At 38.9% G+C, this 13,488-nt stretch overlaps 1 long non-coding RNA gene across 2 annotated transcripts in view; it reads left to right on the forward strand.

Moving 5' to 3' along the window:
- Nucleotides 1–4,460: 4,460 nt before the first annotated feature.
- The window catches only part of LOC124859808, a 38,346-nt gene continuing 29,318 nt past the window's right edge, over nt 4,461–13,488 (forward strand). Inside the window, exons 1-4 of one of the 2 annotated variants that reach the window (XR_007036195.1) lie at nt 4,461–5,359; nt 6,080–6,243; nt 6,337–6,862; nt 11,931–11,984. This is a non-coding gene — a long non-coding RNA (uncharacterized LOC124859808). Of the gene's footprint in view, nt 5,360–6,079; nt 6,244–6,336; nt 6,863–11,930; nt 11,985–13,488 lie in introns of those variants that run through there. The other variant, XR_007036194.1, reaches the window with a different exon arrangement.

Below are 13,488 nucleotides of genomic sequence, written 5' to 3' on the forward strand. Positions count from 1 at the left end.
AGTCAGAAAAACTTTCTTGGAAAAGTTTTAGCTGAAAAATGTTTATCTCAACTTTCCATAGCAGAATGCATCAAATAAAACTGAGTCAGCTGAAATAGTATATAATACTATTTATAGGTGAATAGTGCACTTTTATTGAAAATTCTATTTGCATTCATCCGCATGACTTTCATATTGGCTCATGTGTAAATTGTCTAGCACACACAAGTTAAATAATAAACATTTGATTAAATGTCCTTTAGCGAGTTGCATCTCAACCACACCTTTTGTTTAGCCATCTACAAGCTGGCAGGATGTTTAAGCGCTAAAATGGTTGGTTCCCTGATACAGACTTGGACTTGAGGCAGGGGTCTGCTACCTTTGCAATCCAAAGAACCGCTTTGGCCTTTACTCCAATTAAATAAAACTTGTTTAGAGCTGCAAATGTTACATGACCTTTTAAAAAAAAGAATACTTAAATGTTTTGATATGTTCCATTTTACAGAGAAAATGGGTTCAGTCTTAGACTAGTGTGTTCTCAGGTGTTGAGATGATGTTTGAAGGACCTTCAGCTTATTGAGTTCCTGTTGTTTCCTGCTGCAGGTGTGCAGACAACCATCTGAGATGCCCAGAGAAAACATGGCCAGTTTCTTAAAGTGAGTTGGAACGGAACAAGAACTTCAAGCATGCTGATAGTTAAGGATGGAAGCACACAGGTAACCGTTTTTTTCTTGTTCTTCTGTTTCTGTGTGGACTGGTAGTTTGCCTCAGCGACCCCCCGAAACACATGGAAACATGGTTTAATTGTGTATTTCCTGGAGACAATAAGAGCAGTTTGGTAGTAGTGAACGAACCTTACTCTGATTGGAGGGATTTAATACTGTATACATTAAAATGTGCAGCTCAGCCAATACTGCACCCTGACTGTTGGTAGCGACGCTAAATTCACACAAAATAAACGGTCAACATTTTCTATTAGATTGTAGCTGATTTTAATAGAAGGTGAGATAAACCCAGTCCTAATTGGACTTCTGCCATGGCTCACCATCCTGTCCATCAGAACCATCATTCAGAGTTTAAACACCTCACAGGGAGCCCAACTTCCCTTTGGGAAGTTGTGATTTTTATGTCTTTCTACATGTTAAAAATGTTGCTCAATAGCAAAGGAGGTTGATGCAATTTTAGGGAACACTTTTCCGTGATGCAAGGTGTACTCTGTGACTCTCTAGCAAACACTGGGTACACATCCATTAAACCTTAGTGTTTTCCAAGAAAGAGGCTGACACCTATCCCATTTGTGTTGTTAAGAATGCACACAGAATGTCCTATTCTAAGAAAACATTTTGGGAAATTGTTTGTCTTTCTTTTAATAAGGCAAATACGTGAGACCCTTTTTTATTATCCGAATCTACAACCATTTGTGTCTCTCACTGCTATAGGACTTATAATTTTCTTTCAGAGCCCAGAGTATGGAGAGACACATCCACACTCTCATTCACTCGTAGTGGATTTCACCTCTGAATGGTTCTGAATGACCCGCCATCCCTGAATGGAATCCAACGTCGGTCAGTCTTCTTAGAAGATGAATACAAAGAGAAAAAAACCTGATCTGCACAAAGCAGCAAGCTAATATTCAAAATAATATCTTGCTTTCTCATGTCTCACATAAAAGTACATTACAGTAACAAACCCTGCATGAGTACAAGTTGTGTCTACATCAATACAATATGACAACAAACAATAAATTATGAATTTATGAACTATTAAGATTTCTTACCAAGAACAACAGAATACAGAGTTCCTTGCAGACCTCTGAATAGCAATGGCTCTGCACCATGAGGAAACTACAGTTAAGAAACTTGCTGTGCTGGTGGAGTTGCAATAAGCTTGAAGACAGGTGGATCACAGTCAAATATCTGAAGGAACACTCCTCATCCTCCTCTTAATGTAGATCTTCACAACCTGGACTGAGATGAGTTCTTGGCCTCCTCACAGGTGGTGGCTTTTCCTCCTCAGGTTCACTCACAGGTAGGAACCCACAAGATAACAGGACCTGACTTTATTACGGTCATCAGATTTAATAGCAGAGGAAAGCTCATAGCTCCCTTTCAGGGGATTCTTAAGACCTTGCACATATTGTGAATGAGACACAGATTGGTTCTGAACTGGGAGTCCAAAAGCCAAATCCATAGGCAGCCTTGGCTGCATCCCAAACATCAACTCATATGGGACAAAACCTGTGACGTCCTGTTTTGTGGAGTTACATGAATGCACTAGAGGTTTAACAAACTCTCTCCAACAGGATTTCTCCTTGTTCTTCGGAGTGCCTAACATCTGTAGAAGTGTTCTGTTGAAATGTTTCCAAGGGAATTTCCCTGTCGGTAATGGGAAGTTGTCCTTGTCTTCTGGATCTCAAATAGTTTGGGATTCAAAATCAGGTCCTTGATTGCAATGGAGCTTCTCAGGAAACCCATATGTGAGATGATATTGTCCCATAAACACTTAGCTACAGTGCTTGCCTTTTGATTTGGTGTTTTTATGGCTAGAGCATACTTAGTGAAATTATATTCTTTGTGTTTTTCAACACTTGAGATTATATTTAAATGATGGCAGAACCAACAATAGACTAGATTGTCTTTATTATGTATCTACAAACACTTAGAAGGAAGAGAGGTTATATTTAATTTTTGTCATAATAATACTCAAATATGCATGAAGTAATTAGTCTGTAGAAGGTAATGCAGACGGATATAACTGTAATTATGTTGTTTAGAGACAAGAATTTGCCTTTACTTGTTACACCACTTCTAGGGTCCCTCCAAGGGGCAGTCCCTGGTCTTCGTTCCTCTCTTCACCATCATAAACTGGGAGAGAGAGTTTGAGATGTGGGCACCTAACATGTACAGGTCCTTCTCAAAATATTAGCATATTGTGATAAAGTTCATTATTTTCCATAATGTCATGATGAAAATTTAACATTCATATATTTTAGATTCATTGCATACTAACTGAAATATTTCAGGTCTTTTATTGTCTTAATACGGATGATTTTGGCATACAGCTCATGAAAACCCAAAATTCCTATCTCATAAAATTAGCATATCATTAAAAGGGTCTCTAAACGAGCTATGAACCTAATCATCTGAATCAACGAGTTAACTCTAAACACCTGCAAAAGATTCCTGAGGCTTTTAAAACTCCCAGCCTGGTTCGTCACTCAAAACCCCAATCATGGGTAAGACTGCCGACCTGACTGCTGTCCAGAAGGCCACTATTGACATCCTCAAGCAAGAGGGTAAGACACAGAAAGAAATTTCTGAACGAATAGGCTGTTCCCAGAGTGCTGTATCAAGGCACCTCAGTGGGAAGTCTGTGGGAAGGAAAAAGTGTGGCAGAAAACGCTGCACAACGAGAAGAGGTGACCGGACCCTGAGGAAGATTGTGGCGAAGGGCCGATTCCAGACCTTGGGGGACCTGCGGAAGCAGTGGACTGAGTCTGGAGTAGAAACATCCAGAGCCACCGTGCACAGGCGTGTGCAGGAAATGGGCTACAGGTGCCGCATTCCCCAGGTCAAGCCACTTTTGAACCAGAAACAGCGGCAGAAGCGCCTGACCTGGGCTACAGAGAAGCAGCACTGGACTGTTGCTCAGTGGTCCAAAGTACTTTTTTCGGATGAAAGCAAATTCTGCATGTCATTCGGAAATCAACGTGCCAGAGTCTGGAGGAAGACTGGGGAGAAGGAAATGCCAAAATGTCAGAAGTCCAGTGTCAAGTACCCACAGTCAGTGATGGTCTGGGGTGCCGTGTCAGCTGCTGGTGTTGGTCCACTGTGTTTTATCAAGGGCAGGGTCAATTCAGCTAGCTATCAGGAGATTTTGGAGCACTTCATGCTTCCATCTGCTGAAAAGCTTTATGGAGATGAAGATTTCATTTTTCAGCACGACCTGGCACCTGCTCACAGTGCCAAAACCACTGGTAAATGGTTTACTGACCATGGTATCACTGTGCTCAATTGGCCTGCCAACTCTCCTGACCTGAACCCCATAGAGAATCTGTGGGATATTGTGAAGAGAACGTTGAGAGACTCAAGACCCAACACTCTGGATGAGCTAAAGGCCGCTATCGAAGCATCCTGGGCCTCCATAAGACCTCAGCAGTGCCACAGGCTGATTGCCTCCATGCCACGCCGCATTGAAGCAGTCATTTCTGCAAAAGGATTCCCGACCAAGTATTGAGTGCATAACTGTACACGATTATTTGAAGGTTGACGTTTTTTTGTATTAAAAACACTTTTCTTTTATTGGTCGGATGAAATATGCTAATTTTGTGAGATAGGAATTTTGGGTATCCATGAGCTGTATGCCACAATCATCCGTATTAAGACAATAAAAGACCTGAAATATTTCAGTTAGTGTGCAATGAATCTAAAATATATGAATGTTAAATTTTCATCATGACATTATGGAAAATAATTAACTTTATCACAATATGCTAATATTTTGAGAAGGACCTGTATGTGGTTACGTATGTCGGAGACAATAACAGCAGAGCCGTCATCAAGGAGAACAAGTTCTTCTTCAAGGACAATGCCATCCAAGAATGTGGGAAGACATCGAGGATGAAGATGAGGATGGAAATGCTTGAAAGGTTGAGTTGAAGCTGAAGGTTCTTTCTTTTCCTCTAACAGAAAGATTTATCCATCAAATTCCATGTCCTGCTGACATCTTATGAGTCATTCCCGTGGTAGATAATACCCACAATAAAAACAATCAGTCCAAGGTATGCTGACAATATTATAGACTTATGATTCTTCCAAATAGCCACCCTTTGCTCTGATTACTGCTTTGCTCTCTTGGCGTTCTCTCCATGAGCTTCATCAGGTGGTCGCCTGAAATAGTTTTCCAAAGAGTCTTGAAAGAACTTCCCAGACGTTCATTGAGAGACGGCCAAAGGTTAATATTTCAGTCATTACAGCAAAGAGCGACTACTTTAAGGAGTCTAAAATATAAAACATATTTAAAGGTATTTTACAACTTTTGTTTGGTAGATAATTCCAAATGTGTTCATTCACTTTTTTGATGCCTTCATTGAGAACCTACAATATATGACCTAATAGTCATAAACATAAAGAAAACCATTAAATGAGAAAGGCATTCTAAAACTTTTGACCAGTAGTGTATTTCAGTATTTAAAAAACATGCAGCTGTTTGTTACTCACTTTTTAACAGTTGTAAAAATGTTTCCCCTGCTTCCTCTGCTGCACTTTTTCTGAGTATTGAACAACTATCCATTGCAACACGAGCTGCTGCTGACTGGAACTCCTCTACAACGTGGAGGAGCTTTTCCACCTCCCTAACTTCCCACACCTGAGAGGGTCAAGTGAGTCGAGCCTCTTCAATTTAAGAAGTTTATTCCTGGAGTTTGTTGAAGTTGTTAGTAAACGAGGTGAATCAAATCCGCCTTGGGAAAGTATTCACACCCTTTTAACCTTTCCCCCATTTGTCAAACTACAGTCACAAACTTCCATGTGTTGGCATTGTTGGATTTGTAAATGAATGGGAAGGCAAATATAAAAAGAAATTACAAACATTCTTCCAAAAAATGATCTAAAAGCTGTGTCTGTCCACATTTCCTGTTGCATACCTAGTGCCTGAACACTATAGAAATGTCTGTCAACAATAAAGTGTACTTGTATTAAATCTTAATACTAAATAGGCTACAAAAGAAATGGAAACTCGGGAAAAGTATGCAATTTTACCTTTTAATTTTAACACTGAGAAATGTACCATCTCTGCTTTTATGTACAAGTAGATTTGTGCCTTATGAATTCTGGTAGTTTAAATTGTGTAAACTCAAGGCAAGGCAAGTTTATTTATATAGCACATTTCAGTAGCAAGACAATTCAAAGTGCTGTAGCAAGCAACAGTAACATAATCTAAAGAAAAGCTCCAAATTTCTTATTTAATAAAGGAAAATAAGAACTTTGTATCCATGCGAATCTAACACCAACTGGATCTGAAAGTGTGACTGCAGTGTTTTCCTTATTTAATAAAAATAATAACTTAATTCATGTTTGTTTCCGTCTGCAACAACTTGGAGGTCTTTCTGGAAGGGTTTGCTGACATTGCTGAGAAGGATCAGATCAAGAAGCTTCACGGCATGCTGGGTCCGCAAATGGTCAGGAGGCTGAAGGCTGATGTCTTCAAGCACACGCCCTCCAAGTCTGAGCTCAACATCAGAGTGAAGCTCAGTCCCATGCAGAAGTTAGTTTCAAGTTCTAACCTACTGTTAAAATATTTAGTCCAGTAGGGTTAGAATCCTGATAATATCTAATGTTTTGTGTTGCCTATTTGCAGGAAATACTACAAATTCATCTTGACGAAAACCTTCGAGGCCCTCAACAGAAAATGTGGTGGAACCAGGTCTTACTGCTAAATGTCTTCATTGATCTCAAAAAATGCTTCAACCACCCCTACATCTTTCCTGCAACAACTATTGCATGGACCAAAGACCCAGGAGAAACTATTGTCTGCCTTGTAAAAAAGAAATGACTAATGTTTGCCACAGCACTCTATTTGGGAAAAACATCAACAAGGTGTCTCAAAGGCACTTGGAAAACTGCTGCTGCAGAAAATGATGAGGAAGCTGAAGGAGGCAGGACACAGTTCTTACTTTCTCTCACGCCGGCAACTTTTGTGAATACGGTCTAACAGGTTAACTTTGTTTATTTAACTGCTTTATTCATCAATTTGTTATTTGTTGTTCTGCAGACAATCAAGATTATGGCTTTGTTAGAGGACTTCTTGGAAAATTAAGGGTATGAGTGAATCGACGGAGGAACCACAGGAGGGATGAGACAGGAAGCAATTGATCACTTTAATGGTGAGATTTTTTTCGTACCTACTAGAAATGCATTTAGACGTTGGCTGGTGGGTGGAATAGGACAGTTTTTCTGGTTGATCGGTGCTGGCAAGTGACCCTGTGGTCGGAAGCTCAAAAAGTGTATTAATTGTCCCGGTCAGTGAAAAAAAAAAAACAAGCTTCAAATGAGTTATTTTCTTCATCGATGAGGTGCATTAAAATAAAGTCAGAGGAAACACAGAGATAAAAATGGCTATTTGAATAACATATTCCTATAACATATTGAAACAGGTTTGCCACTCATTCAGGATACAAGAGCAAGACCTTTAGTTAGTGGTATCATCATTATTGTTTACTTATTTAGGTAGCCTCATTAAGACACAAATTCTCATTTACAAGAGAGAGCTGTTAGTACATATGTAAAAAAAAAAACAGTGTCACAATGTTTAAAATACTAAATAACTGGGAACAAATTAAAATGAAAATAAAGATATCAGGAAGGTTGATTATAAACTTGACTAACAACTGTTCACTTAAATGTATCAACGTTGCATTATGGGCTGTATCCAGATAGATGTAGACAGAGAACAAGTAAACACTTAAACTTATTCTGTCTGTGTTCCAAGAGATATACGGTTCATCTGTTTGGTTCTGTTGTTGTTTCTACATCTATAAGTAGGCAATGTAGCGCTTTGTCGTGACAGTTGTCTTTGCTCATTTTGCATCTGTGCATTTAAGATGTCCTGGATGGTTTAATGCCAGACACTCTAGCACAAGACATTCAGAAGAAATTTAATATGTTATCTTTGAGCCAAATGGCTTTTGTTTTATAGTTTTTACAGTGTTAAAAGAAAAAGAGAGCAAATACAGTTTATTTAACAATCTGTTTATTTCTTTTCTCTGTCTCCTTGTTACATTATGTGAAACACTTTGTGTTATCTTCACTATGAAAAGTGTTCAGTAAATGAAGACTGATTGTTTGAACAGTAATATGTAATTTAAAAAAAGTATAATTACTACTAATACAAATTAGGAAATCCCCAGGTAAAGGTTTTTCCATTTCTCCTAATTGGTCCTCTGGTTGGGGTTGTTTATCCAACTGAATGGAGGCAGTATGAAGTGACAGACTTTATGTTTTTCTATATTGTTGAAAATCAGCAAACAGAAGTGGTGTCACTGTAGTGTAATTAAGCGCTATTTTAAATCACACTGCCTATTATGTAATAGGTAAATCAGTTTCATATTTCACCGTTAATTAATCAATCTAGTTATTATAAATGTTATGTAAACTCTTGTCCTTTACCACTGAAGGATCAACAATTACAGATTTAGAAAAGACCAGGAGTCGTTTTTTTTCGCAGCACTGTAACATCTTCCTGTCACATATGACGTCCCATTGCCAAATACCTAAATTGCTTCACAGAGGACCAGTTTATTACACTCCACACAGGTGTTCAGGAGTGCAGGTGGTGAAATCTCCCCACTTTGGAATGTAAAACAAAATACAAAATTTCTTTCTTCAAGATGGTGGAAATGAATAGCAGACAAGACTACAAACAACGTTTCTCCAAATGATCTGTGGAGCATCTGATCAGAAGGTCCCACAGACAAATGGCAGAAGAAATATGCTTTTTCTAGTTGACAGGCTGGAGAGATCTAACTTTAACGAGTCCATATCACGTCAGCAAGAGCACCAGATCAGCAGCCGACACATACTGAGCTGAGTCCACCTCATCTGTGCTGATCAAATAGGAAAACCAGGGAAAAAAACCTGAAGTAGTTCACTATCAAACACTAATACATATATTTGAACATAAAAACTGTCCTTGCAAAGAAATACGGCATGAGGATTTCTCATCAGTATCTTATTAGTAAAGCATCACCGCCATTAATTAAAGCTTTGATTTGTCATTAAAGTCACGATTTCACATTTCAAATGTGTTATCTAAGAAGATAGAAATAATCTTTCTCTTCATGGTCTTCAACTGAATCTGTAGAGAAATCCAAGTCATTCTGCTGCAAACAGCAGAACGACATACCTAACAGTAAGCATGAGATGATTTTTCACATACTCGTCCTTTACTTCCTAATAAACCATTCCTGAATGTTTATCGCCAAAAAGCTTAATTTTAGCCTCATGTGATGGTAGCACATTGTTCCAGTTAAAGTCCCAGCAAAGTTTAGCAAATTCCACATGTTAACGTTTGTGGTGGTGGGACAGAAAAGGCTTTTTTCTGACATGATTTCCAAGCAACCAGTGGCGTCTTGGTGATCCCCAAAACGACAATCATTACTGTGGTTCTCTAACAGTGAGTTTTTAATCTCCATTACCATCCTGTTATGTGCATGTGGGCAAGCTTGGTATGGGTCCTTTTCAAGCCTAGTGGCTAGTAGTTGAAAAAAATGCAAATCTGTGTTGCATCATATTTAAACCCAAGGAAAACAGAAAACCATAATTTACTAAATATAATTTCCAAGAAATACTACAGTTGCATTTATCTTAATGGGATTGTTAAAGGTACCAATAATTTTTCCACTGGTGATTTTGTTTAAAACAATATTTATTTTCAAGAGATTTTTCCCTAAAGCATATATGAACATTTCAATTAAAATTTATATTTTGACAATCTTTCAGTTCAAGATTATCATGCTGCACTAAAAGCTGAATTTATTTTAAGGCTTTCTACTTATAATTGTCACCCAAAGTGCCATTAAATGTGACCACGTCTCGTCTGTATGGAAGATTTGAAATCAGGGACAAAAGGGGCTCTTGCTAGAACTGGTTAGGCAGCATAATGGGCAGCAAAATTGAGGAACACCAGAATAATAAGAATAATGCCACAAAAAATATCCTTTACAGAAGAAGAGCGATTACAAGATACAGAACAGCTCGCAGACCAATCAAACCTGAAAAAAATAAGTTTTCATCAAGTGGAAGAGTGATGCAGCAGAAGTTACTTGTCAACACAGAGCTGGACAAAAAACAAGAATTCAAGCATAGAAAGTCGGCAGCTTCTGGAGGTGTGTGTAACTTTCAAACTGAGTTCAGAGCAGAGAGTTTGTGTGAAGAAAGCGATGAGAAGAATTCGGAGCAGACTACAGTAAGCAGCTGGGGCTGTTATGCTCAGTGTGGCTGAACCTAGATTTAAAAATATATGGAGCTCTGAAGCATATGGACTCTTTTTAGATAAGTGCTTAGTGTGGGAAACTGGAGGCTGAATAAAAAGTATATTATCAATTCACCCACAATATGTCTAACATTAAGTGATGTTCAACTTTTTCACATTTATCACATTACAACAACAACCTTCAATGTATTTTATGGGGATTTTAAAGCACAAAGTAGTGCAGAATTTTGAAGTGGAAGGAAAACTTCCTGGCACACAAAACGGTATCAGCACTGCACAACAACCTGAGCACACCATCAACCCCATGTTTCATGGTGGTGGCAGCATCATGCTGTGGTAATGCTTTTCTTCAGCAGCGACATAGGAGCTGGTCAGAGTTGATGAAAGGATCGATGGAGCTAAATACAGAGCAAACCTGAGGGAACAACTGTTCTGCTTCCAGCAGCAACAACCTGTTGGTACCCCATCCATATAGTGAAACATGGATGAACGTGGACTCTGAACTGTACCCAAAGGCCTGTATGAACCTCTGCACCTTTCAACATCACATTAACCTATTCCTAACACATCCCAGGAAGAGGAGGAGTCAGAGCTGGAATCTCTGACCCAAGGGCACGTTCCCCCCTTCGCTCAGTTTCATTCTGGCTGCAGACAGCGGCTAATGGCGGGACCAGAGCACGCGTCAGGCTGAAGGCCTTGAAACTTGTGGGAGAGTAAGGGTTCTACTTTGAAGAATGCTTCGATCCAAAAGTGACTATGATCACGATGATCGTATGCAACAAAGTTAAGTCGTGATTTGCTGTTCAAGTACCCAGCATTCATTCATAAAAAGGGGGTAATTGAGAGACAAGCTTGATATTCTCATCTGTGGTCTACAGGAGCAACCTGTGCCCCAGAGAACTCCCCATAGCAGCTCTAATTGAAGCAGTTTTTCCCCACGACCTGAAGGAGAGGTATCAGGACCGCAGTTCGGCCGACTGAATACAGACACCCCCCCACAGCGACGGAGGTTAGCTGCAACACTAGTCTTTGTTCAGTCCACATGTGGATTACCGGGACAGTTTCGCTTCTTAATTCGTTGCCCACATGACCACTTTTCCTCAGCACGGTTCACATAAGAGGTGGTGTTTGGGCAGAGAAGATTAGTTTAGTGTGAAATAATCTAAATAATATTCGTTTAATGACCTTTGTTTTTTTGTTTGTGTTGAGAAAACCTAGCTAAGTGCTAGCAGACTAGCTGCTAATGTGTTGTTTTAAAGACAAACTTTATTTAAAGGGTGGTTTTAAACACAGGTCGGCCATAACGCACCATCAACACTTATGCACTTAATTATTTTATTCATGGTATTTTAAAGGGACGTCTTCGACTTTAAAGAGCAACAGGCTTCCCTTTTTGTTAGCTGAAAGAGCTAATGGCTAAGCTGCCATCGCTGCCATCTTATTAAATCCCTTAAGAATCATTTATCCAGGAAGGTTGTTAGTTTACAATCTAGAAAAATATTTCCCAAAATATTATTTTACTAAGTATGATAGCTAATTGAATACTAGTTAAGAATCATTTATCCAGGAAGGTTGTTAGTTTTATTCAAAGTAACATTTCCTAAAAATTTTATTTCAATATTTCCTTAAGAATATTTCTTAAAATGTTAACTTACTAAATAAAGGCAGCTAATTAAACACTTTTGACAATTAGTCATGCAGAAGGTTGATTTATTCAGTACATCCATCTATTTTCTATAACCGCTTCTTCCATACTGGGTCACGGGGGAGCGAGAGGTGATGTAACACCCTGGACAGGTCTCCAGTCCATCGCAGGGCAACACAGAGACACACAGGACAAACATCCACACACACACCCATTCACTCCTTGGTTCTTAAACATAAATAACATTAAAATGTCATATTTATTGGCCATGGTTTTTAATCATCTTTGATTCACTTGTTTACATTGTATATGTCAGTGGCGGATGCTGGTCTTTCAAGGAGGGGAAGCTCAGTTTCAAGATCAGCCTCAGACAGATCATCCAATCATCATGCAGAAGCTGAGCGTCCGGGCCAGCCGAGGCCAGCCCACTGCCCCATAGACCCCCAGAGACGCTGAGCGTCCGATGGGCGGGACAAAGCCCAGCATTTAAAGCACTGTGAAGCTGCGGGAATGAGTGAGAGGAAAGCCGCGTCGTTACCAGTGATAAGAAGCTGATTCTGAACAAAAGTTGAGCGCGTTGTAGCGCATATTTAGTCAATGACATGTACACACAACAGTTTATATTTGATCACTTATTTTTTGACATTTTAGGGGAAGCTGAGCTTCCCTTGCAGTCTTAGAGCAATCGCCACTGGTATATAGTTGGTCTTCCTTATTCTTTCATTTTGCTTGGTAGTTTAGTTGGATTGTTCTATATAGTAAAATGTTTGTTGATTGAAATATGTTTGACATTGAGTTGAGTTATTTTTGTTAGTAAATTCTTTTTTTAAAATTGTGTGAATTTATTACATGTATGTGCAGAGTTTTGTTGTTCAGTAATGTCAGAGCTTGGCTCATCCCTTTCACTACTGTCCTAATACCATGGCCTTATTGGGCTGATATTCACAGGACAACACTTAACAGACCGAAATATTATTTAATAAAATATTAATATTAAATAATACAATCATAATCACAACAAACCCAAATCATACAGCCAGAGATACAATGGGATGGTTTGACTAAAGATATTCATCTGGGAAAATGGTCCAGTCAAAGTACAAACCTAAATCAAACTGAGAATATATGGCAAAACATGATACCTGTTCTTCACAGATCCCATCAGAGCCATCCAATCTGACTGAGCTTGACCTATTTTGGTGGTTTTACAAATCTACAGCATTGACTTTGGGGTGAATACAATCACACAACACACTAAAGCCACAGAGCCCCTATACACTTGATGACAAGTGAGTCAGTGGTAACCCCACTCTTAAGATGAAGACCATTTTCCAGAAATTTTGCTATTCTGTGAATTCATACATTAAGTGTCCTTTCTGGTGCCAAAGTGGCAATGCAGTGAATAATAAAATTCAGAAAGCTTTCAGAATATTAAAGTCCTCTAAGCTGTTTGACACCAACCACAGGGTTTCCCAGCACAGGGGATCTAGAGCATAAATGGCTCTGGGTTGTTTCAGCACATGTGGCTGATGAGGCTGTAAGCCAGTTTCTCTCTAGTATTTCTAACTCAGGGTTCCTACATACTTGAAACATGAAAACAAACCTATACTTTTCTAGAGTTGCATTTCTTAGAATTCTTAGTCATTGCTGATTATTTAATGTTTAAGTGCAACATTTCACTCTGACTTAATGGCACATATTTTTACAGTAATCAGGCTTGAAGGATGCAAGATAAACCATAGCATCCATGGGTGGATGGATGGAAGTTTCCTAATTGCATACTAACCCTGGTAAATTATGTCCATGAGCAGCTAAAAGGTAGTGTGTTGTAATTTAGCAGTTACTGCAATGAAAAAAAAAAAAAAAAACATTTC

The sequence above is a fragment of the Girardinichthys multiradiatus genome, chromosome 23, assembly GCF_021462225.1.
Source record: "Girardinichthys multiradiatus isolate DD_20200921_A chromosome 23, DD_fGirMul_XY1, whole genome shotgun sequence".
Taxonomy (NCBI): Eukaryota; Metazoa; Chordata; class Actinopteri; order Cyprinodontiformes; family Goodeidae; genus Girardinichthys; species Girardinichthys multiradiatus.